This window comes from Accipiter gentilis, chromosome 2, assembly GCF_929443795.1.
Source record: "Accipiter gentilis chromosome 2, bAccGen1.1, whole genome shotgun sequence".
Lineage (NCBI taxonomy): Eukaryota > Metazoa > Chordata > Aves > Accipitriformes > Accipitridae > Astur > Astur gentilis.
The window spans coordinates 31665966-31689881 of NC_064881.1; the positions used below are offsets into that span (position 1 = coordinate 31665966).

At 43.4% G+C, this 23916-nt stretch overlaps 1 protein-coding gene across 7 annotated transcripts in view; it reads right to left on the bottom strand.

The window, feature by feature from the left end:
* Positions 1-23916, bottom strand: part of ANKRD46 (ankyrin repeat domain 46) — a 67436-nt gene that overhangs the window by 9066 nt on the left and 34454 nt on the right. For all 7 annotated transcript variants that reach the window (XM_049828320.1, XM_049828331.1, XM_049828306.1 and 4 more), the window contains 6 exons: positions 23050-23191; positions 11585-22468; positions 10569-10815; positions 8635-8715; positions 4292-7175; positions 2409-2465 (listed from right to left, as the gene is read on the bottom strand). The gene's annotated coding sequence lies outside the window, so the exon portion shown is untranslated. The remainder of the gene's footprint in view (positions 1-2408; positions 2466-4291; positions 7176-8634; positions 8716-10568; positions 10816-11584; positions 22469-23049; positions 23192-23916) is intronic.

Genomic DNA, 23916 nt, shown 5'->3' on the forward strand with positions numbered 1-23916 from the left:
GAAACAAGGGGATGATGCATGAGCAGGAGAGGACCTTTCTGTCCCCCAGACAGCTACAGCCAGCTTTGCCCTTCACAGTCGGCTTGAGGGAATGCTGTTGTAGAATGTAGGAATGCCTTACCGTGGGGTTTTGATGTGAAATAGACCTCGTTCCAATCTGAATAAACATTTTAATGCTTAGCCACAGAAAGAAGTTGTCAAGACGATGGTTTCACACACTGGAATTAGAATATTTCTTGTAAAAATTAGCCTAACTTTGTTCCTTTGAACGTGGAGGAGCCTCGCCACAGGGGAACACGAGTTTATGGTTGTTCTGGCACTCTTCCTGGCACAAACAGAAAGAGCAACAAACCCGGGAAGATAAAGCCAGGCAGAGAGGGGGTGACCTATGGGAGCAGCTGGGGGAGTGGGACAGAGGACAGACTCTGTTTCTGTCACCTGAACCCCTGCTAGCTGCTCCTTCAGAGAAGGGACTGGCATCTGCAGGTGCTGAGGTTTGCCCATGGACACCTTTGTGAGAGTATAACCTGTGGGATGCTATGCAGAGGATGGGGCAGCTGGTTTCCTTCCAGGATTTCAAGCAAAGTCTTCGCTGTGGCTGTATTTACCAGGCTGCTGTTTACTCTGAACTGGACGACACCAGTTTTACAAAGAACATAGAGCTACTGTCAAGATGTGAGGATGCTGGGACACTGCTGATGTGTGGGATTAAGACCAACACCCTTCGTGGCATTGCCAGTCCCTCAATCCACACAAAAAATACCAAAACCATCCATGCATCTCCCTGTCAAGTCAACTAGCTCTTAGTCCTTTTTCCTGCCCCCGCTGGCAAGTGTGGGAGGTGTAGAAGGGTGAACAGCATGACTGGTCAGATGGGGCATGAAAGGAAGGCTGTGCAAAGTGGCAACATGAGGGCAAGGCATAGACCTACTGCCGGAGGCACTGTGCTTCCAGCCTCTGCCCAAGAAGAGTAGCTCCTTCTCTCCACACATTCGGGATATTGCAGTGGAAGAAGCTGAGGCCGTGATCCCATAATGTCTCTGGGTACAGTTTTGTCCCTGCTCAGCCCTGGGCCTTTGTTCTGGATTGATGCCTTCCCACATGTATGGATCTGCAGCAAGTGAAAAACAGGCAAGTCTATGGACAGAATAGGTGTAAGAGCTTGGGCTGTACCTCATGTTCCCAGCAGAGCCCATCTGGAGCATATCTAGAGCAATTCATAGAAATCAGTAGATTCCCTTCGGATTTACACCAGAAACATAGGAAAGCAGAAGCTCCTAAGAAGTTCATGTTCCCAGAAGAGCTATGTACTTTAGTATAATGCACACCCACCCTTTTCTCTGGCCTCTTTCTTTAGGATGACTCACGCAGATTTCTGCTTGCAGTTGCCTTCGATCACTCCAGTGAGTCTGCTGTGATTCAGCCGTTCTTATTTTGAACTCCCTCAGAGCATTCAGTCAATCCCAGCTTACCAAGGTTGGAAACTAATGAAAACAACACCATACAGTTTCCAGAGATGCTTGATACGCTTGATGCTTAGCCACCTTTCTCTGCTGAATCCTCATGCACCTTCTCTGCAGGAACATGATTAACTCTAACACTCAGTGGGACAGCAGGCATGAGAATGTTTGCCACCATGTCCAGTGAATAGTTCACATTCAAACCAAGTGTTTTTTACCATGTTATGAAGAAAATATGACAGGCTACACACACAGAGTTGGGAATATTATTTTACTGGGCCAGATGGCATAGGGCTATCGCTGTTGGCCCTGAGAGTCATGGCTTTCCACTAAAAAGACAATGTCCTGTCTGAAACAGGAAGATGCAAAGTTAGGAAAGGTAAAAGATTCAGCACCTCCAAAGCTATGTGGAGCAGATGTGGCAGAAACTCCTCTGCTTAGACCTGGAAAGTTGAGAGAGGGTCACATCTAGGAGCTCAAGTACAAGCTTGAGTGGAGAAATAGATATGAAGGCGATGCTGAGAAGAACAGCTGATAGGGAAACCCAGGGAAATGTGTCTACAAATCAGCCTGGCTTTTTGCAGTAAACAGCATAAATACATACTTGAACAGGGCAACAAGCTGCTTTAAACAGGAAGAGATGAAGGAAAAGGAAAAAAACAGGTTTTGTTGATTAGAAAGTTCCACTGCATTTAGCAAAGAGCTGAAGAAAGTATAGGATGAGGAAAGACTTGTTTGGGGGAAGGTTGCCAACTGACTTGAGACGTTATTGTAAAAAACCTATTTTGGGGCTTGTGCAAGTATTGGGAGGCAGTTTTTTAAAATTCCAGAGAAAAGGGAAATCAAAGCAGCAAGATCCACTGAAATCTCTTTTCTGTCTGCTTTTGTGAGCAATAACAACTCAAGTTAAAAATTAAGATTATTTGTGTTCAAGATTCAGCATGCTACCTTTTAATTTCCAGTGAGAGAATTTCCAGTGCACATCTGTGAACCATCTAAGAAGTCCTACAGCAAAAACAGGAAAGATGAATGATGCCATTAACCAGTAAAACAAAGCAAGGCAAAAAAATCCAAAGACAACCAAAAAAATCATTTTTGGAAGGAAACTCAAAACAAAGGGTTCCCCCCCCCCCCCCCCCCCCCCTTTTTTTTTTAATGTACTATAAAGAGCATAAGGGCACACATATAATTTCTTTTCCTTTGGGATAAAACTGCAAACCACATAATGGCAAAAGACACTCAAAACAAGTTGGCCAGAGGACTGGAGCAAATGCCTGGCTCTAATGGAAATGCCTCAGCCCTGTTGCTGATCCCAGGACCTCTGCTTCTTCTCAAGTAAAAGCACCAGCACTACTGCACGCCCAAGGACTGGATCAGTCCTCGGCCGAAGAGTGACAGAGCAAAAACTTGACTTCCTGCAGAACACAGGACATTGCTTAGCCATCTGCAGAGCCTCCTGGGCACAGCAGGTGTGATGAGATCAGAGGAACAATCCTGGTCCCTGTGACAAGTTCCTTTGGGGGGCTACCAACACCATCAATAAAACCTTTGGCTTCCTGGAAACAATTGCTTTTCTTTTCAGGGAGTTAATCCCTCACTGCCAGGTGACCAAATTTCACACCCAACTCTATTCTCTGAAAGGTAAGTTCGTAAAAAAGTCTTGATCATGTCCCAGCCATCTCCTTTCTAATGTGAACAATCCTGGGCCTTGTTAGCTTCACTTGTGGACCCCCAGCTCTCCTGCTGGAAGAATGGACAGTCAACCCCTGCCCATTCTTTTCATACCACTCATGATTTTATAGGCCTTCATCATATCCTCCTCAGACATCCCTTTCCAGGGTGAATTTCGGAGTACCAGCTTTCTTGGACATTCCCCATACGGAAGGCGGTCTGTGTCTTTGACCAGTCTTGTTTTGCTTCTCCAAATCTCACTCATTTTCACTGTATGCTTTCTGAGCTGGGACACAGAGCAGGGGAACCACACAGGGTGTTTGAGGTGAACCATGGATTAACACGGTGGCATGGCAAGATTCTTTGGTTTGATCTTTCCTTGTTTCCCAATAATATTTACTCTCCAATTTACCTTTCTGACTGCTGCTGAGCACTGTGGTTACATTTTCATGGAACCACTACAAAATACTGCTCATTACCGAGAGCCCAGTATTTCACATGGGAAGTGAGGATTCTTTTTACGCTACCTGAATGACTCTACCTACACCAAATTCACGTGCCATTACATTGTATTACCCAGTTACTCAGTCTTACAGGGTCCTTCTGCAGCTTTTCACGGTTGACCTTATCTTCACTACCCATGTCGTTGGCAAACACTATCACCTTGTTGCTCACTGCCTTTTCTAGGCTGCTCATGGAAATGCTAACACTTCAGCTTCCAGAACTGAACCCTGCAGAACTAAAATTCTTCCAGCAGAAAGACTGATCCTAAGTTCACAAAACCTGCTGTCCTGGATCGGATTGATCCAGCTCGCCCAGCACTCTGCTGTCAAGGGTGGCAATCAGAGATCCTTCTTTGAGAGAGCACATGAGCCTGGCTGCTTTCTGCAGCCCATTCCCCAAACACACCCCAGCAGCCACTGCTGGGGTTACATCGGGGACCTCCCTGGCTAGTCCTTTTGGAAAACAGCCCCTCAACGGACCTCTTGTTCATGAGTTTTTCTAATCCCTTCCTGAACCTGCCCGCACTCTCTTCCTCCACAGCTCCCCCTGTCACCCCCACTGAAGTCCTTCCCTATACCCATCCGAAACCACCCTCCCACCAGCCCCAGCAAGGAACCCCCACTCCAGTGCCGCAACGCTGGACAAATAACTCCCACCTTATCCACTGCCTTCATTTTGTAAGTCGTGATCACGCCCCAGACATCTCCTCTCCAATGCCAACAATCCTGACTTTCCAGTCTTTCCTCTTAAGGAAGCCGATCCCCTTGGCCCTTTCGGTTGCCCTTCTCTAACCCGCTGTGTCCTTCTTCAGATGCAGAGACCAGAACCACACACACTACCCCAGATGTGGGTGCACCAAGATGCTGGAGCAGCAAAATGGTGCCCTCTGTCGTCTTCTCAGCAGCCTCCCTGAGGACGCTCCCCATTCTCCTGGCTTTCTGGCTGCCACGGCACACTGAGCTGAGGTTTTCAGGGAACAGTCAATGGTGACACCAAGAGCTTTTTCTTGAGTGGTGGCTGCCAGTTGTGAGTTCAGCACCGTGCAAGCATGGTTTAGATTATTCTACCCAAGACATCATCTTACCTTTGTGTATGCTGAAGCTCATGTGCCACCTTTCTGCCCCCTCCCTTGGTTTTGTTAAGTCCTTCTGGAGTTCTTCACCAACAGCTCAGCATTTCACCACAAATGAGCTTGCTATTGACTGCAAACCTGGGCATCCCTTGACTCACACCCTTACTCCAGGCTGCTGGTAAAGATGTTGAATAATACCAGACCCACAACTGATTGGTAGGGGTTCTGTTGCTGCTGCTTCTCCATCATGAGAAGTCACTGTTGAGCCCTAACCTTTCCTTTCCACTTTCAAATCACAAAAGGACCTTTTCTCCAGTCCACGGTGACCTTTGTTGAGAAACTGTCAAAAGCTATCTGAAAATCTAAATACATTATGTCCAGTTTATCTACATACTTGTTACCACCCCCACGGACTTCCACCAGACCTGTGAGGGAGGATTGTCCCTTACAGAAATTGTGTTGTCTGCTTCCCTTGACATCACATTTCCCCATGTGTACAGTGGTCTTACAGCTCTGCTGTCGTACGAGTGATGGAAGTCAGACTCACCAGTCTGTTGTTCCCCAAGACCTCTCGAGCTGGCAACTCTGGCAACTCTGCCCTCCTCCAACACTGAGGCCATTTCTAATGACAGTTCACACACTTGGCCAGCAGTTCTACAGCTTCACATGTGAGCCATCATGTAAGTGGTGCCTGGTCCTGCTGGTTTACTGACCTCCAGCTTATCTGTTTGGTCTGATATGTCCTGTGAACTCAGTTCAGATTGATCTAGCTCTTCTGATGAACTGCTATTAAGAATATGTTGGGTTTGGGGCTCTCCCTTACGTCTTCAGTGGGAAAGACTGGTACATAAAACTCACGGAGTATTTCTGCTGTTTCCTTGTCTTCCCCAAGTGCTTTTTTACATATTTATCATCAAAATAATTGGCTTCCTGCCTTTGCTATATAAAGAACTATTTACTATCACTCTTTGCAAGGCTCAACTCACATTCTTTTTTAGCCCTTTTAATTTGTGGTATATGGTTGACTTGCCATATTTTATGGGCTTTCCTGTTCTCCTAATATGGGTAAGCTTCCCATTTTCTAAACATTAACTTATTGCCTGTCATAGCATCCTTAATGTTCCTACTGAGCTGTGAAATGGCCTTTTTGGACCACACTGTTTTCTTTTCAAACTGCAGCACAACTTTTATGTGGGATTTTAATATAGTATTTTTTAACAGGACCTAGTTTGCTTGTTCCCTTCTTGCTTTTTGGACTGCTCTTTTTAAGGTTTTCTTTCTTTCTTTCTTTTTAAATTTCATTTTTATATACCTCCCTTGAAACTGTGAATATCCATGTGCTGAATATGCTTGGGTTGTTCTCTCCCATTGCAACACTGACCTAACTGTACTGTGATTATTACCACAGAATTCCTCTCCCATTAACATCTGAAGTAGGTTCTGTACGCCACCCCACCCCAAATCCAGAAGAGCATCTTTTTGTGGATTCTATGGCTAGTTTTTTTAGGAAACAATCATTTATTGTGTCTCTGCATCTCACATTGATAAGGCATTGATCCAAATGTGGGTAACTGAAATTCCGTCCTCCTACAGCCTTTCCTAAACATATAGCTGCTTTAATCTCACTTAGCAGTTCACAGAATCACAGAATAGTTGAGGTTAGAAGGCATATCTGGAGACCCACTCATCAACCCACCCCTGCTCAAAGGAGGGTCAGCCATAGCAGGTTGCTCAGGGCTGTGTTCAGTTGGGTTTTGAGTATCTCCAAGGATGGAGGCTTCACAACCTATTCGGCAAACTGTTCCAGTGTTAGACCACCTTCACAGTAAGACATTTTTGTCTTATGTTTAAATGGAATTTCCTGTGTTTCAGTCTGTGTCCATTGTCTCTTGTCCTTTCACTAAGTATCACTGAGAAGAATCTGGCTCTGTCTTCTTTTCCTTGGCTTGCTCAGAAAGCAGTCAGGTAAGAGAAAGGGTTATCAACTTGCTAATTGAATTATAGAATCATAGAATGGTTTGGGTTGCAAGTGACCTTTAAAGGTCATCCAGACCAAATGCCCCTGCAATGAGCAGGGACATCTTCAACTCGATCAGGTTGCTCAGAGCCCCGTCCAGCCTGACCTTGAATGTTTCCAGGGATGGGGCATCTACCACCTCTCTGGGCAACCTGTTCCAGTGTTTCACCACCCTCATTATAAAAAATTTCTTCCTTATATCTAGTATGAATCTACCCTCTTTTAGTTTAAAACCATTACCGCTCATCCTATCACAACAGGCCTTACTAAAAAGTCTGTCCCCATCTTTCTTACAACCCCCCCTTTAAGTAATTGCAGTGATGGAGTTCTCAGATTGCTCAGCACAGCCTGGTCAGGTTTTTAATTCATGACAGTCCTTTTCCTTGTAAGGATCCCCTCTGTTTAGTAGTCACGAGACCGCATTTGGAGTACTGTGTCCAGTTTGTGGCTCCTAGTAAAAGAAAGACATTGACAAATTGGAGAGAGTCCAGTAGAGGGTCACCAAGATGGTCACAGTGCTGCAGCACACACTGCAGGAGAAAACTGGATTTGTCTAACCCTGGAGAAGTCTGAGGGAGGGTCTTCATGCTGCCTACATCTACCTAATAGGGAGTTACAGCAAAGACTGAGTTTCATGCTTCTTGGATGTGCATAGCAGAAGGAGAGTAGATGTGATTACAAGTTGCAAGAGAAATTCCAGCTGGACACATGGAAAAAAATTTCAGCGGAGTATTTAACCAGTGGAACAGGTTGCCCAGAAAGGTGGTGGGATTTCTATACTTGGAGATACTCAACACCTGACTGAACTAGGCCCTGAGAAACATGAAGTAACTCTGAAATTAGTTATGCTTTGAGCAGTAATTCTTCCTCCACCCTTAGCTTTTGGCATACCTTTCCCTGAAAGCTCACCTCTAACTTATGGCAAGGTAATTGCCTTCTCTGGGCATAAGCATTTGTGAATGCCAGGCTTCATTACCAGTCAGCGCAGAGACCACATTTAATGATGCAGCTCTCTGGTAATAGAACAAGTTTGGCATCTCATAGTGCCTCACAGTGCCTGGAAACATAAAGCTGAGTGCCCTCCAGGGCAGTGAGAGCAAGTCCAAGATGAATAACTCTCTTCCACTGCAAGGCAAGATGGAAAAGACTCCAGAACAAACATGAAGACATTGCTCCTTTGCAGGCAAACTAATCCCTGCTTTTCCATCCTTTCATGTAATCCGCCCACCACAGAAAGTTGCTAACTAGGACTTGGAAAGTAAAATGTGCATTAAATGAATGGGTTTGGCAGAGGGAACATCTGTTTGTGAGTAACTTCTTGTTCTCTACATATGATAATGGTTATGGATTAGTGTGCAGAATACTGAACTTGTTTACAGCTCCTAGGAACTGTATGTTTTGAATCATTAATAAGGAGTGTTTTTAAATGCAGAATTTCTCATCAATATGAGTGTTGCTGTTTTTCCCCTCCCTAAATAGGTGCAATTCAGTTTGCAAATTAAACATTGGTGAGATTCACTTAATGTCACTCTTTCAGCAGCCACAGAGATCAACATTTTTATTATCACAGTCTGTTCTACTTGGTATGTTTATATTCATGATGGTTACTTGGTGAAAATAAAACCATTTTCACATGATGCCTAAAAGATATTCCAGGTTTAATCTGACATGACACCAAAGGAAGTAGGAAATATTAACTGGGAGAGGGTGGGTCTGCTTGTTTAAAACAAACCTGGGAAACAAAGAGCCTAAAATGAAATTATCCCTAGCTCAGAATATACATATTTACACTTCTTTCTCCTTACAGCAGGGTAGTCCCTTCTAAGGGAGATGGACTAACCAGAAGTTTAATGAAGATGACTCTGCATCAATGCTTTGCCTTAAAGAGTTTTCCATGATCTAATTCTTACCTTACTCAGCTCAGATGCTTCGTTCTTTCCTTGCTTTTCACTATGCTCTTTAGGCAGCTCATTCTATTGTGGGGATATTGCCTTTAAAAGCAATAAAAATAACTTTTTAGTAGAAGTACATCCCAGCTAATCATTACACTGACATAAGCTCTGGCTAGCGTTAAATGCAGATTTGTAGAGCTGCAGATTTGCTGAGCTCCCTACACACGGCACATGGCATTTGCTTATTTTTCCCTGTCATTTTCATACAATATTGCGCCTGCCTTGATGCTTATTTTCTCTAGATTGCAACATGAGCCCCCCAAATGCTGCCACTCCTGTGTGTGACTGGGAGGTCTGCATTCCAGCTCCCCATCTGAAGCCCGTCAGAGCTGGAAGCGAGAATAGTCTGTGACATATTCCAGTAGGAATGCCTTTTTAAAAGACTTTTTTTGGCAAGGCTCCAAACACAGCAAGTGCGGGACGGGGATCTGATTTCACCTCTAATGCAAGAAATATTCGTGTGAAAACTTCTCTTCCACTGAAGAGATTGCAACGACAGTTAAAAGTTGTAATTAGTTTTCTGGCGTTATCTGATTTTGATAAGCATACACATGCACCGCACCCACACATAACCACACTCACACCCTCTCATAGCTAAACTAACCTGAAGGGAATCAGTAGTGTGTTTTTTCATGTGTCAGAAAAGATACTCAAAATGACTTGGGGGTGCCTGGACGAGTTTATCAGACAAGACAAGACAGCAAGAAAAAGAAAAATTAATATCGCAAGAAAATTCATGTGACCATATTTTGGATTCCTTATTACTCCTTTTCCCAGTGCAGAATTTGAGGGAGGAAGAGTCTAGCTGTGATGTGCTGTGGTCTGTGAGGAAGGGAGGCCAGGACCGCTGCCCGGCAGGATGAGCTCTCCAAAACAACCTTTAAGCCCGCTTCCCATGAGAGAACATTTTTCACAAAACAACTAGCCCATCTCTACTCGCCAGTTCTCAAGAAAGACCTACCAAAAATAGGCCCGGGAAATAATATTCACCTCCACTAACTACTAAAAAGCAGCAGATCAGCAGAGACATTTGCTTCACGTCATCCTGCAATGTTTCACACGTCCTTCGCCCGCTAATCCCTCTCAGTCCTCAGGTGCTCCCTACCTGTCGCTGTACCCTCCAAGCATATCACCTCCCCCTTGCCAACACCCTCTGTGGTCCATGGGTGTCATTACCTTAGTCTATTAAAATTATTTTATTAAAAGTCAACAGATCTCAAAGCGATCATTCCCAACCAGTACCATGAAAATGGCAGCTTCTGTCTCAGACTTATTAAAAAAGCTTGGTTGTCCAAAGATGTATGTGTAGTTTTTGAGTGCATAGGTTGGCCTCATGAAAAATTAGACCTACAGTCCTTTACTTGTCTGTGCCCTCAGACCTTCAGTGCTATTACAATGATAAGTAACATTAGGGGCTGGACATAGCCACTTCCCATGGTTACAGAAAGTCCTAGGCTCCCTTCTGGAACCAAATCACTCAAAACAACTAAGATTTTGCCTCATAACAAAGGCAGAGTGGCTCCTTTGCTATCTCTGGTGGTTTGTGTGAATGTAAAAGACATGCAGACACAGCAGAGAAAAAAAGATAACAACTAAGTGCAGGCAAACATAAAAGTCTTCATAGCAGGAAAAATCCCCTGACCCTAGTACAGACTTTTGGCTGAAAGATTGTCTTTGTTCCCAGCTCCAAGAGGCTGTCACTCCTATTTGATTTCTTCTGCTCTAAAAGAAACAGACTTCTGCACATGCTTTGTAAATGAAAGGGATTGCGTTAAAAAAACTATTTATTGTTATTTTTTCTTCTTAACAGAAACTGCCTGCAGGGTCCCTCCTTTCAACCACCAGCTTTTCAGAAAGCAGCAATAGTAAGCTGAAGGAGTTTGATGTGTTACCTTCATCCCTATTGGCCATTATGGATCCAAAGGAAGGAGAACCAAGTCATGCTGGATGGATGCTGGAGCATCTGAGCAGAGGCTGTCTATATTGGAATTGATCAGATATTTGAGCTTTGATAACTTTGTAGACAAATGTTCCAAGACACTGTTAAAGGGTCCCCGTATAGGATACAGCCTGCGGTGGTGATAAGCCTGAGAGGTCCTCTTAAAAAGATTAAATCTACCTCTTCCTCTAGGGAGACTCCTACAGTAAGAAAAATTAGAAACTTAAAGATAAAAACATTCCAACCCATCTTCCAAAAACAAGACCACATATCAAAATGTTATAATCCGGTCATGCATATTTTAAAAAGCTCAAGAAGATTTCCATCCCAAAGCTCGAGAAAAATAATCCATCCAGCTGGGCCTCAAATTGTGATATAGCTATTATCTACTTACAGGTACAAAACATAAAAGAACATGATAGGGTTGTTTTACAAATGAGAAACTCTGAAACTTCAGAAGTTAAACACCTTTAATAAGACCATGCTGAACCAATGCTGAACAGCTGGATAATCTAGAAATACAATTAAGAAACTCATATATCTTAAACTCTGCCTTGCCTTTCACTGTATCATGTTGATTTTTTCTCTGGTGAAGACCCCGAAGTTACAGATGTGAAACAACGCCAGAGCAGAGAATAACTGTGTATAGCATCAGCCCCTGATGACAACTACCACAGTGGCACAGCTGACTGTTTAAATGTAAGGTGCCCTGACAGCTGGGTCCCTACTCTGTCCCCTGGCTCTGGGCTATAAGAAACTCTTGCTATTTAACTGTGGTTATGGGACTTGTTATGTCCATTGCCACAGGCTTATCAGAAATACTGGTCTTATCACCATGAGATGAAACAATTTATTAAGGCTAATAGTTCAACAACTAACGCCCCCCTGCCAAATTGTGCATAACCTCTCTCACAGAATGTCTTTCTAAACCTAAAGATTTACTAAAAGGGAAAGAAGAAATGAAAATACCATGGTGATGGAAAGCAAATGAAACCCCTTTGACTTGGTCTCCCCTCAGAATGAGTCAGGCAGCACATTTTCTGCTGCCAGCCCTAGCAGGCAGATCTGGAGCAGGCTTCTGCTGTGACCGCGCGCTGTACGCTGAGAGTATAAACATGAGATAAGAACCGCTCCAAAACCGGACAGCTGCGTCACCGTGTGCTGCCAGCATTTTTCGCTGTCAGTAAGCAGGGGAGAGCAGAGGGGCAAAGGACGGGTGCCCGCTGGTAAGCAGGACTGTGCGGCTGGGACAGGGGCCTGTGTTGAACTCTTGAAGACAAAAGGCTTTCCTGTACATGAAGAGCATTTTAAAAGCTCCCTCTCATGGCCTGAGAGTTCACAGGCTTGGTAAACAGGCTTTGCTAAAGCTATTTAAAAACTTTCCTTGCCCGATTTGAACACAGTGGCCCCGTTCAGGAAGGCGATGTTTTTCTCTGGAGTTACATCCTGGCTTTGGATGTGGTGAAGCTTTTTCTGAGGAAAACTTTGTTAGCAGTCTAGCAGGGACATCCTCCCCCTCCGCACCAAGAGAGGGTGCGGGGTGGGGTGCAGGGCCAGCGCAAATGGCTGGGGCAGGAAACAAAGAACCAGGGAGGGGAGTGGGATCCAGGGGTCCAAGCAAGGATCCAGGATCCATCCGTGTTTGAGCAGAACCAGAATGAAGACAGCAAATATGTTGTAACAGAAGATTTCCTGGGATTCCCAGGGTGGCTGTGGAAAGCCAAGTGCTCTGGGGCTCCTCGGGGACTCCCAAATATGCCTGTGATGGCAAAGGGCAGCTTTAAGCATCTGTCCTGGTTTCAGCTCACCCAAGTGCCAGCCAGCTACAAGTCAGGATGGTCAATTTTTGACCATCAAATCCATTCAGCATAACCTTCCCTGTATTCACCGAGTAATTTGGGAACTGGATAAAAAGTCTTCGTAACACTCAAGACAACATAGTAGAACACTGATAGCTAACACACAGCATGGCAGTGTGGCTTTTGCTGTTCCACATGCTCTCCCCGACTGCCCTGTAATTACCAGCAGCATAAAAATAACTTCCTCCTGGCTCTCACTTTGTTATCCCCATTATCCACAGTATGACTGTGCCCACACCTGGATGGCTGGGGATAAGTATTACCCTATTGCAGTAGCGCCCGGGGGCCAGGAACCTCCTGTGGTAGGCACGGGTCACCCAGGTAAAGACAACACCCACCCTGAAGAGCTCATGACTGCAATGGAAGATTAAAATGGAAAGGTAAAATACCAAATTCTCAGCTGAATGTAGTCTCGATTCAACTGAAGGAGAGGCAACAAGAATCACAAGGGCCAGTTTTTCCCCCATGTTCACCTCTTCAGACTGGGCCAACAGGATGATGTCCAGAACACTATCATAAGGGTGAGAGCACTTTCCAGCTGTAACTAACCATCTCTGGCAAAAAGGATCGTGAAGCAGCAGCCAACAGAGATTTGATGTGATATTTAGGACAGATTTACATCACTTTGCACTGTTTGAATGATGGATGGAAGATAACACCAGTCTTTGTCACTGAAAGCATTTTAATCTTGCTTACAAAGTCTGCCCCAAAACTGTAGTTACCACTGCCCCTCTTGCCACACATGAAAACACCACAGTCGCAAGACGCCTGATGACCACGTGAGCTGAAAGCCTGAAGTCTTTTCTTGCTTTTTTTCTGTGGGAAGTCCCTGCTCAGATTAAATACATCATCTGCACGAGACACAAAAGCAAAGCTCTATCATTTATTATTATAATCTGTCTTGGGACATTATTTCACATTTCAGAGGTGTTAATCCCCAAATGCTGGCCAACTTCTTTGTCTTCACAACTTCCTTCTATTTCAGAAATACAGTGGTTGCAATGTGAGTGAGTTTTCTCTTTACTTTTTATTCTAAAGTTGCTGTGTGGTCCTGCATGGCAGGGGCCATGTAGATATGGTCAGAAATTTCTAACTAAATTATTTTCCCTGCAAAAATGCCTCACTTTCCCTTTTCAGAGCTACCTTTCCTGATAAAGTATATGCTGTGCCAGGGAAAGGAGAGGGAGGCCAGCACTTTCTGGCCTGAAGATCAGGGCACTCTTCTTGGATGAAAGAGCTCCGGGTTCAAGTTCAATTACTATTTGATTACCAGACAAATAGTTAATGTTTTCTTGTGTTCTTTTAGAGAAACAAAAAACGAACCAGACAAAAGCTAGAAAGGCCTTGGTGTTGACCTACTAAAAGAATCTGAAAATTCTAAAAGCTCAACTGTTTTTGTGGGATGGCATGAAAAGCATTTCCACATCCCCCTCCACCGGTAGCTTTTGTATCAGAAGCAATAGCTTTTAGTGGGGCTGCACTTCCCCTCAGTGGCCTTTCCCCTTAGAATTGGGGTCATTTAGGTTGGAAGAGACCTTGGGAAGTCATCTTGACCCTCCTCCCATGTAAAGTTAGTCCAGCTGAGATCAGATGGCTCAGGACCTTGTCCAGTCGAGTTTCGAATGTCTGCTGGGATGGAAATGACACGGCTTCTCTGGGCAGCCTGTTCTAGTGCTGAACTGCCCTCATGGTGAAAATTACCTCCTACTATCTGAATTAATTTCCCCTGCTGCAGTTCATGCCCATTGCCTTTCATCCTATCAGCATGCACCATGCAGAAGCGTCTGGCTCCCGTTACTGAGTTGTGGAGAGCAAAAGCATCTCCCCTTGGCCTTCTCATCACGGGACTGGACAAATCCAGCTCTGACTGTCTCTCCTCAAACATCACGTGCTCCTGCCCCCTCACCACCCTGGTGACCCTCTGCTGGTCTTGCTCCAGTTTGTCAATGAATTTCTTGAACTGGGGAACCCCAGAGTGACACAGTACTCCAGCTGTGGTTTCACAAGTGTGGAATAATAGAGAAAAATGACCTCTCTTGACCTGCTGGCTATACCCTTGCTAATACGTTTGGTCTTTGCCACAGTGGTATATTGCTGCCACATGTTCAGCTTCAGGTCCACCAGGACACCCACTCATTAAACAGTGTTGGCCCCAGTATCAGCCCCAGAAGGATACCACTGGTAGTAACCTGCCACCAAATGGATTTTTGTACTGCTGATCCCAACATTTTGAGTCAGGCAGTCCAGACAATTTTCCATCCACTTTATTGCCACTTATCCTGTCCGTATCTCACCTTCTTACAGAGGCATAGTGAAGATTTTGGGGTGTTTTTAAGATGCTTTGAGAGCTACAGCCCCTCTGTAAAGAAAACCACAATAAATTTGGACAGAAATGTATTTGTAATGTTTTTTTCTGAGTGCTTGACTTTGCAAATTAACTGAGTTTTTGTTTATAAACTTTATTTATATTTATACCAAGTGGGAAGTGTTGATTTGGGGCTCAAGACCTTTTAAATGTTGAGGGGTTTTTAGTGTTTGGGGTTTTTTTTCTGGTAGATGCTTTGAAATCCCATGGTTAAAAGATGCTGCAGGAATAACTGTGAGTGACTGTTCCTAATGAATCTCACTACTGCAACTATAGTGACCAAAACTCTTGTATACTAACTTTCCACAAAACTGCTGCCTGCTGTAGTGGATTATGTGGTTATTCAGGTTTCTCTCCATCAGCCTGTGTAGTTCCATGCCTGTTGTTTCTCTCTGTGCTACCTGTGGTTCATGAAGACAGCTCGCTCAGCCGCAGCAGTAGTGCCCTCCCCTCTTCCCATTGCATTGGCAATGGCAAAAGCAGCACGTCTGACTTCAGGACCACCCCAATCTTTCCCTCTGTTCCTTTCCTTCTCACATTGGGCCAGATGTCCTGGTTTTGGCTGGGATAGAGTTAATTTTCTTTCTAGTAACTGGTATAGTGTTATGTCTTGGATTCAGTATGAGAAGAATGTTGATAACACGCTGATGTTTTCAGTTGTTGCTAAGTAGTGTTTAGACTAAGTCAAGGATTTTTCAGTTTCTCATGTCCAGCCAGCAAGAAGGCTGGAGGGGCACAAGAAGTTGGGAGGGGACACAGCCAGGGCAGCTGACCCAAACTGGCCAAAGGGGTATTCTATACCATGTGACGTCATGCCCAGTATATAAACTGGGGGGAGTTGGCCAGGGAGGGGCACGAATCGCTGCTCGGCAACTAACTGGGCATCAGTCGGCAAGTGGTGAGGAATTGCGTTGTGCATCACTTGTTTTATATATTCCAATTCTTTTATTATTGTCATTTTATTACTGTTATTATTATCATTATTATTTTCTTCCTTTCTGTCCTATTAAACTGTTCTTATCTCAGCCCATGAGTTTTACTTTTTTTTTTTCCCAGTTGTCTCCCTCATCCCACTAGGTGGGGGGAAGTGAGTGAGCGGCGCATGGTACTTAGTTGCTGGCTGGGGTTAAACCATGACACCAGGCCATCCTTGCAACAGCAAAAATTAGTTTCATTTGCAGTGCTGAGAAACTTTGAACCCAATTTGAACAGATGATGAATTTGCTTCACAACCATGATTCATTCCTAACACTGAATGGGACAGCAGAGGGGATGGAAAAACTCCACTTGAAGAGGGAAGGCTTTTTGCAAAGAAACTGAAGAAAACTTATTGTAAAGTTCTAGGGATCTTTACTGTGCCAAAAGGGCAGTCAGGACTTTCAGTGACACTGGTAGTTGTTGTCTTCCAAGGATAAAATACCCACTTCCGAAAAAGAGGCTTTTGTGCTAGAGGACAAGCAGTCGGCATTTGGGGCAGGTTTGGATGGTGGAAAGCCCTACATGTCACAGCAGACACACGTAAAGAAGCTCACTTGCTGAATGGGTCAAACGCAGTGGAGTCAATGCACCTCAACCGCTATCATTGCCCACCAGAACTGAGTCTCACCGTCAGAAGAGCTACCCTAGAATTGTAGGCTCATAGCAGGTTCTGGTTTTGAGATGGTCATGCATACTGAAATTTCTGTTTTGTTTCTGCTTAGGCAATGAGAAGAGCTTAGTGACAGCTTTCCAACAACCAAAATTAGGGAACTATTCAAGATCTTAGGAGGCAGGAAAAGGAAACAGCACACAAGTTCACAGAGGAACTATTTTGAGAAAAAAAAAGTCTGTATCTTCCCACACAGCAACTGCAACTGCTGAAGCTACTCAGTAGCCTGCTAAGTTGCTTTGGATATATGGATGAAGATGGGCATTATCTGAGGAAGGGAAGTTTGAACAAAAATAGCAGGAAGCAGAGTCTAGAGAGACTGACGCTTTTTTGTTGAAAAGCTCAATTGGAAAGCATGGACACATGGCAACAGTGAGAGAACAAACCCCACTGGACAGATGTCGGGCACAGTGCTTAAGGCGTTACTGGAATGCACTCAGAGATGATGGGGATGTGGCTAGTCATAAAAGCCCATATAGAATGAAAGCTTTGTAAAATTTGGCTTTGCTGTAAGTTCAAATGGTTGCATCTTAGCGTGGAAAATAGTTTCTTGTTTTTGTCATTGAGTTTACAACATACATTGGGACAGAGAGACCTGAGAGAGCCAATGGCTTACTTTGTTCTTCCTCTGTGAGGACCATCCTCCTAGCAAGCCACGTACCTGATGGCTGGATAGTATAAGTGATGGTTATTATTTAATGCTAATGCAAATATTTTTGTGATATTTAAAAAATATAAAGATGAATGGTGTGCGTTAGAAGAAATTTAGAAGTTGATTGCAAATTAACGCCATAGACAGGAAACAGACTGAAGTAACTTTTGGAGTGGAAAATTACAATTGCCCATGCAGCATAATGATGTACGCACATGCTTGTCAGAGAATGAGGAGTACCAAGGTCAGCTCAAATGGTCTGTGTTTTTCACTTTGTTTAGCATGAAAAGTGACAACTCTGGTCAGGAACACTGCTATCTACATAAGATGTCTTGCTGACTCCTGCAGACTATGGCTCAAATTCCTGCAATGTCAGCTGGTATCTCTCCAGAAATAATTTACTTCCTGAAGATATAAAACACCCACTATTATTACCAAGCCTTGCCATCAGCAGTCTCAGCTCTAGGGTACTGTGGTGATTAGTACTTGGGGAATGTCTGAAGAGGGTTTGCATGCTGTGGAGGAACAGGGTACTTGTGCCATGCCTAACAAACTGGACCTGCTCTCAGTTGAGGAACACTGGGCTACACATGATAAAGAACATGGGTACTCTTAGTGAATCATGTTATACTGATAGAAAGAGGTTCTTTCAGGGCAAGAACTAGAAGACTATGGAGAAGTACGAAGTCAGTGCTTAAGGCCAGATACAGCTTTCAGGTAAACAGGTATTTAAAACCAGAATAACTCCATCAACATTGAATCTATTTACTTTATATTTGCCTAATTTTAATTTGATAGAATTGCCCCCTGACTTTCCATGCCACACTTTCTTTTTCTTTCTTCCTTGCTCTTTTTTGCGTCTTTTCTCAGCACCCACCATCCAGACTTGCACTGGTTTAGTCCATCCATGTTTACACTCTTCCTGTATTTGCCCTGTATTTTTCTCAAACATAATACAGTTATGAACATAAATACTCCCTACTTAAAAAAATCTTGGTTTTGCACATCCCAGTCTGTCTCACAGCGTTATAAAGCTCCATGCATACCTGTTACATCTTTATTCCCAAAGTAACTATAATGGTCCCAAAAAAGGGGGGGGGGGGGGGGGGGTGTGCCACTTCAAACAAGTGGCACAAAGAATTGGGGTACCTTGGTGTAGTTTCTGACACCACTCATAGCTCGTGGGCTTGGATCTATTACCCCTCAAGTCAATGATAGTCCTTCTGATAAATGAATAATATCAGGTCAATTATACGGTGATAGTCACTGACTGGCATCCTTGCACTCAGACCTCAGAACAACTGAAAGTTTTCAGGTGAGTCCAGCTATCCAAGCAGCATCGGAACCAAGTGGCAGATCTTGCTGCTCGGGCTGATGGCGTGCTACCTTCCACCAGCAGAACCAGTTGTACTCTTCAGGAGTTCAGGAGGTGGATTTCAATGGGGCTACAGGAATTTTTACTATTCTTTATTTTACAATCCAAAGCTCAAAGAGAATGGCTTTGACCCATAACATTTATGCTGCACAGCTCTAGAAGCACATTGCATGTATCTACTGACAGGAATTTGGGGTACGTCCATAAAGACTGCATTGCCAATAGCTGGAACAGGAGCCGGTTTCTCTCAAGAATCTGGTACCTGCTAGGTTTCTGGAAGTCTTTTGTGATGATAATCTCATGCATATCGGCCTTTTTGGATCTATACTGCCTGTGACTTGCAAAGTCTGTGCTGGACTCTGTCCATCATTGTTAGCATAGGGGAAAAAAGATACCAGGTACATAAATTAAGAAAACAGCATAGAATTGATGATTTCCCTTTTTAATATCCATGAAGTAATCATGGCGGGATAATATTGCTTTCTCACAGAAAGGCCTTTACTGTCATATAAATGATGAATAAACATGGAAAGTAAAGACAAAGCACTGAAAACTCATGAGGCAGGGTGCCATTAAAATGGGTGAGGGAACTACAGAACTGAATTCTGCTTTTATTTCAAAAAGAATCGTACTTCATTATTTCCAGTGAGACAGTATTTTTCCATGCCTGAATCACATGGCTTTTTTTGTGGTGTAAGTCACTCTTTACATAGAAAGACACATCTAGTCTAGTTCATTTAGACTTTCTGTTTTCTACTTGGCTGAGATGGCTAACGAACTGACCCTTCCCTACAGAGGGCTGGCTTTACCTTCATTTGCTTTCCAATGTGCTATTCAGAATAATTTTCCTGCTTTCAGGACTTGGTCTTCAAACCCCCTCATTATTAAAACTCCAAGTTACCTTTTTTTTCCCCCTTTTCCCAATACAAAGAAAATGCATTCAGAGTTTAAAGCTAAAGATGCTGCAAGCAGACCCTAAGCGTTTTAATCAATATTTAATTTAGCTAGATTCACCACTTAACACTGAGTAGCCAAGTTCCATGCATTAAGAATTACCTTGCACCTCTTAGTTTTACAAGCCGTTTTTACCAATACAAGGACTGTTGCTGAATTCCAGCACATTAGTACCTGCATCTGCAAGGACTGAGAGAACAGGCTAGAGGATTGCGCTTTGCACTTACTATAGCTATTTTTCTTAAAATTGCTTAGGAAAGGATTAAGATCATTTGGCTGTAAAACCATCTCTTCCAAAACTTAAGCTTATTTTGCTGTCGCAGAGAGCTGAACGGGCCTAAACTGAAAGAGCTTTCAGAAAGCCCCAGCCTGCTCATCAGTACAGTTCAATCACAGGATCAACTCCATCATCTAGATTTGCAAAATCCGGCAAGCATCTCATCTTAGAGCTGGTTCATTAAAAAAACCCACCGGAACAACAACCCAGCTTTGGCAGAATAAAAGGGATGCCTCTTCAACATGGACAGTGCAGCAGGGTGACGAGGGGACGTACTGACTAAAATCTGCCTGAGCTGGCGATTTGTAATGGCAAAGAAATTTGTTTGTTTACAGATTGTAACAACTCCTTGAAGAGTATCTGGCAATAAAAAACAGTTAATATTGTCTTTAGAAGAGGAATCGACATTTTTCTGGGGTTTTAAAGGTGCTTGTAGTCTGCCAGCGACAGCATTTAAGCAATGTAACTCAGCTTACCCACCTCTTCCCCCATTCCCAGAGTAACGGTCAATCAGTATTCCCACCCTTCTGTACTTCCATCATAAATTATAACCAGATATTTACATTCACAGAACTGCTAAGACAAAATCCACTGGATAAGTTGCTTGTCCTAAGTTTGCTGCCCTGCAAAGGCATAGCAATATTTCCAACAAACTGGTGAGCTGCCCATATCCAAAAATAGTTTTCTGGACTGTGAATAGTTGGAGATTTGCCTCCAATTCACACAGCTGGAAGGAGACTGTTTTGTTTATTAGACAGCTTTGTCAATCTCTACCAGATATCTCTATGTATGATGAGCCTCAAGGCAATGAAAATGGGCAATTCCATAGTCAAAAGCTGGAGTAATAGCAGTGCTTCAGTGGAGTTACTCTGGATTTACAGTGGGGAAACTGAAATTGGAATCTGGACAACTAATAAGGGGTCAGTAAGTCCCTTTCTGACCTTTTTTTACCCCAAGAAAGACAATGAAGCTAATAAAAATTATACTGGACCAGAAGTAAAGTGAAGTGGCTGTTGCACACAGTTAACACTGCACACTGTGTTCTCATAAAGAAGAGGGAGTTTCCACCTGGGAAATTCCCTCAAACTCTATGTTTATCCTCATGAAAGATGAGCAAGCAGCCAAGTAAGGGAATGCAAAGGATACAACTGCTTTAAAGGAAGATGGACCTTTGACTGCAGAGAGAGAAAGATTCTTCTAGAATCAGAATTACTATTATTTTTAAATTTAACAATCAAAGTAAGTGACAGATCTGTTAGTGGCCAATGCAGGCTAAAACACGAACACTCAACGAGAGAGGTTCACGCTTAATCTTGCCACAGCCCAGTGCAATAAAATCTGTGGTAAAGGACATTTTATAAAGCACAACACAATAGAAAATAGAAACAATGAAGCTTACACAGGAGCTCTAAGACTGCGTAACTTATACCTCTTGTAGCCCTAAGAATGCTCTTTGGCTGTTTCCATACTAGTGAGGTGTCACTGATGTTAGCTATGTTGCACTAAGAGCCCCACCAAAATCAAGGTGACAGCTCTAGGCAGTTTTTCGCAATGCAGCAGCCCAAGCACTGGCATTTTTTTCCCTACAGTCCAACACTATGCACAGTGGTGGTGAAAGCAGTGAGTTTTGAAGCCAAAATAAAGCCTCATAAAGTACTACCTGCCATCAGGACCCTGAGTTCCCTTCACTCTTCCTTCCTCCTGTCTCTCAGTGGATTCTTAATTGCTTAATTGCTTTTATTACACCCCCCCCCCACCCCTTGAATTTTCCTTAACTTCTTGCTTCTGGGTACTAGGAGTCATGCTGGGCCACCAGTGCCTGTCCGCTCTGAGAACAAACTACTTGCCCCCTCCATGGCTGTGAAAGGTTTTGGCACTACCTCTACTGCACAGGACCTGGTGCTGGCAAGGGCTATACGAGAGCTAAGACCTTTAAGATATGATCCTGAGTGAGTGCCTGGACTGACAACTCAGCAAGCAGAACAGGTAAGACTTGGAAATGCTATGGGAAAGAAAGAATCCTGTTTTTAAAAACTCACCTTCATCCTGTGAGAGTAACTGTGGGATTGGAGCAATCTGAGCAAAGTAGCTCCACAGCTAGTCCAACACACGGCTGGAGAGGACTCCCCTAGCTTCCTGCACACAAACCTGCAATGTCTGGCCTGAGTTCTGAGACTGGGTGCTGGATTTAGGACCTGGCCATCCAGTGCTGTCATTAAATGATGTGCTAAGAACGCAGAAATGTCACTGAAGACCTTCCAAAGCTCTGATTCCATAGCTTATACATCCTCTTGCTGCCAGACTTGTTTCCAGAATGAAAACTGATCCCCTGCTCAACACAGAAATGTGAGAGCCCCTACATCCACCAGAAAGAAGAAAGGGAAGTGCCTTGGTCACAATCCTTCCTACTCTGCCTACACTGAACCTCAGCCAGAGGCACTGACCCTGGGAATGGGTTTCTTAAAAACTTCAGGAAACAGCAGACAACCTGGCTCAACTTCTGTATTTTAGACTTCTTCCATTTCTATTATGCCTAGCTGAAAACAGGCAGGTCTTCCATACTTGGCCATGATTCTGGATCTAAATTGTTTCTGGACACCAACTGCTCTTGCCCACAACCACTGAAATCAATGGAACTTCACACACTGGTGCAGGAGTCTCAGCCAGAGAGTGATGATGTGAGATCAGAGCTTTTGTCTGCAATTCATGCATGCCTGAGACTGCTAAAGAAAAAAATAGGAAACAACGACATTAATAATTAACATATCAAGGAATAGATTTTGTCATTAGATTTTGCTTAGAATATATTGGGTAAAATTAATACAATTACTTTGAGTTAAAAAGCCTACAGGCTATCAGTACCAGTATTTATTTTTAAAGTCTTTTTATGCATATTAATGACAACATTGCTCAAAGACTGATAAATTATCCTGATTTTACTGCTGGGGAAGCAGAGTTATGTAAGTTTTTTAAGGCCACACAGCAAGTAAGTGCTTGGATTTATAACTCCCAAATCTGCCTCCTGCTCAGTCCAGCAGGCCATGCTGACTCACTGTGGAATGTGTATTTCCAGCAAACTCTTAAGGGACAAGAGGAATCAAAAGGAACAAAAGGTACAGTTAAAGTAAGCATTAATTCTAAAAAATAAATGTTTTCTGCCACTCAAAACATGTGAGTCAACTTCTGTTTAAGTTGTCACACCTCACCAGCGCATTAGCCAGAAACAGGAGGACTAGGATAACACGAGGGAGAGTGTTCCGACAGTGTTTTTAACAAAACTGAAAGTCAGACACAACAGCCTTACCTCATGAGATTTCCAGTACAAAGAAAATCTATTATGAGTCTGAGATTTCAAATGAAGTTTATGGAGATTTATCCCAAGGTAGCTTTAAAGTTCAGAGAAGCCAGAACTATTGCCTTCCACACAGATCCTGGCATCCATAAGACTGTAAGAAACCAGCAGTGATAGTGTTATTCCAGCTTCGGGAAGACTATTTCTATGCTACCACTCTGTATTATGTAAGGCAGCTCCTCAGTGTTGGACCTATTTGTATGTAGTTGATCATTTAAAAAAACCCCAAATCTGTTTTAAGCAAATTAAGAATTTAAATACTAATTTACTCCTCTTAAAGATGACATATTTTAGGAAAACTAAGAAAATTAAATGGAACTGGCCCTTCAATTTCAAAGGCCTTTTAAGTCAGACATTAACCAAGATGAGAGTGAAAGGAAGTGCCGATTACGTGACAATACTATAACCAGACCGTCTGGAATCTGGCTCTGGAGCAGGAATAAAGAATTCATTTCCATTCCATTAAGAGTCTCCATCCATAAAAAGTTCATTTCCTTTTATAGGTAAACAGAAGGGAGATGCCCAACCTGACATAGCTCCCCAAATAATCAGATGGGACTTGTAAAGGCCTTAATGCCCAGAGCAGTTCAAGTTGCAAACTGCCTGCTCCACATACTCTCTTCTGACCGTATCTCATTTATGCTTATGCAACTTATGTCATGGGATAAATCCCAACCTATTGCTGGCAGATTCAAATTTAAGTACCTACGATAATCTCTTTTGTGCATTGAAAGAGAGGGGGAGACTGAAATTCAAGTGACAAAGAAAGTATCAACAAAAAAACCCCCAGAAAGTAGAGAATAAAGAACTGAATGGCCC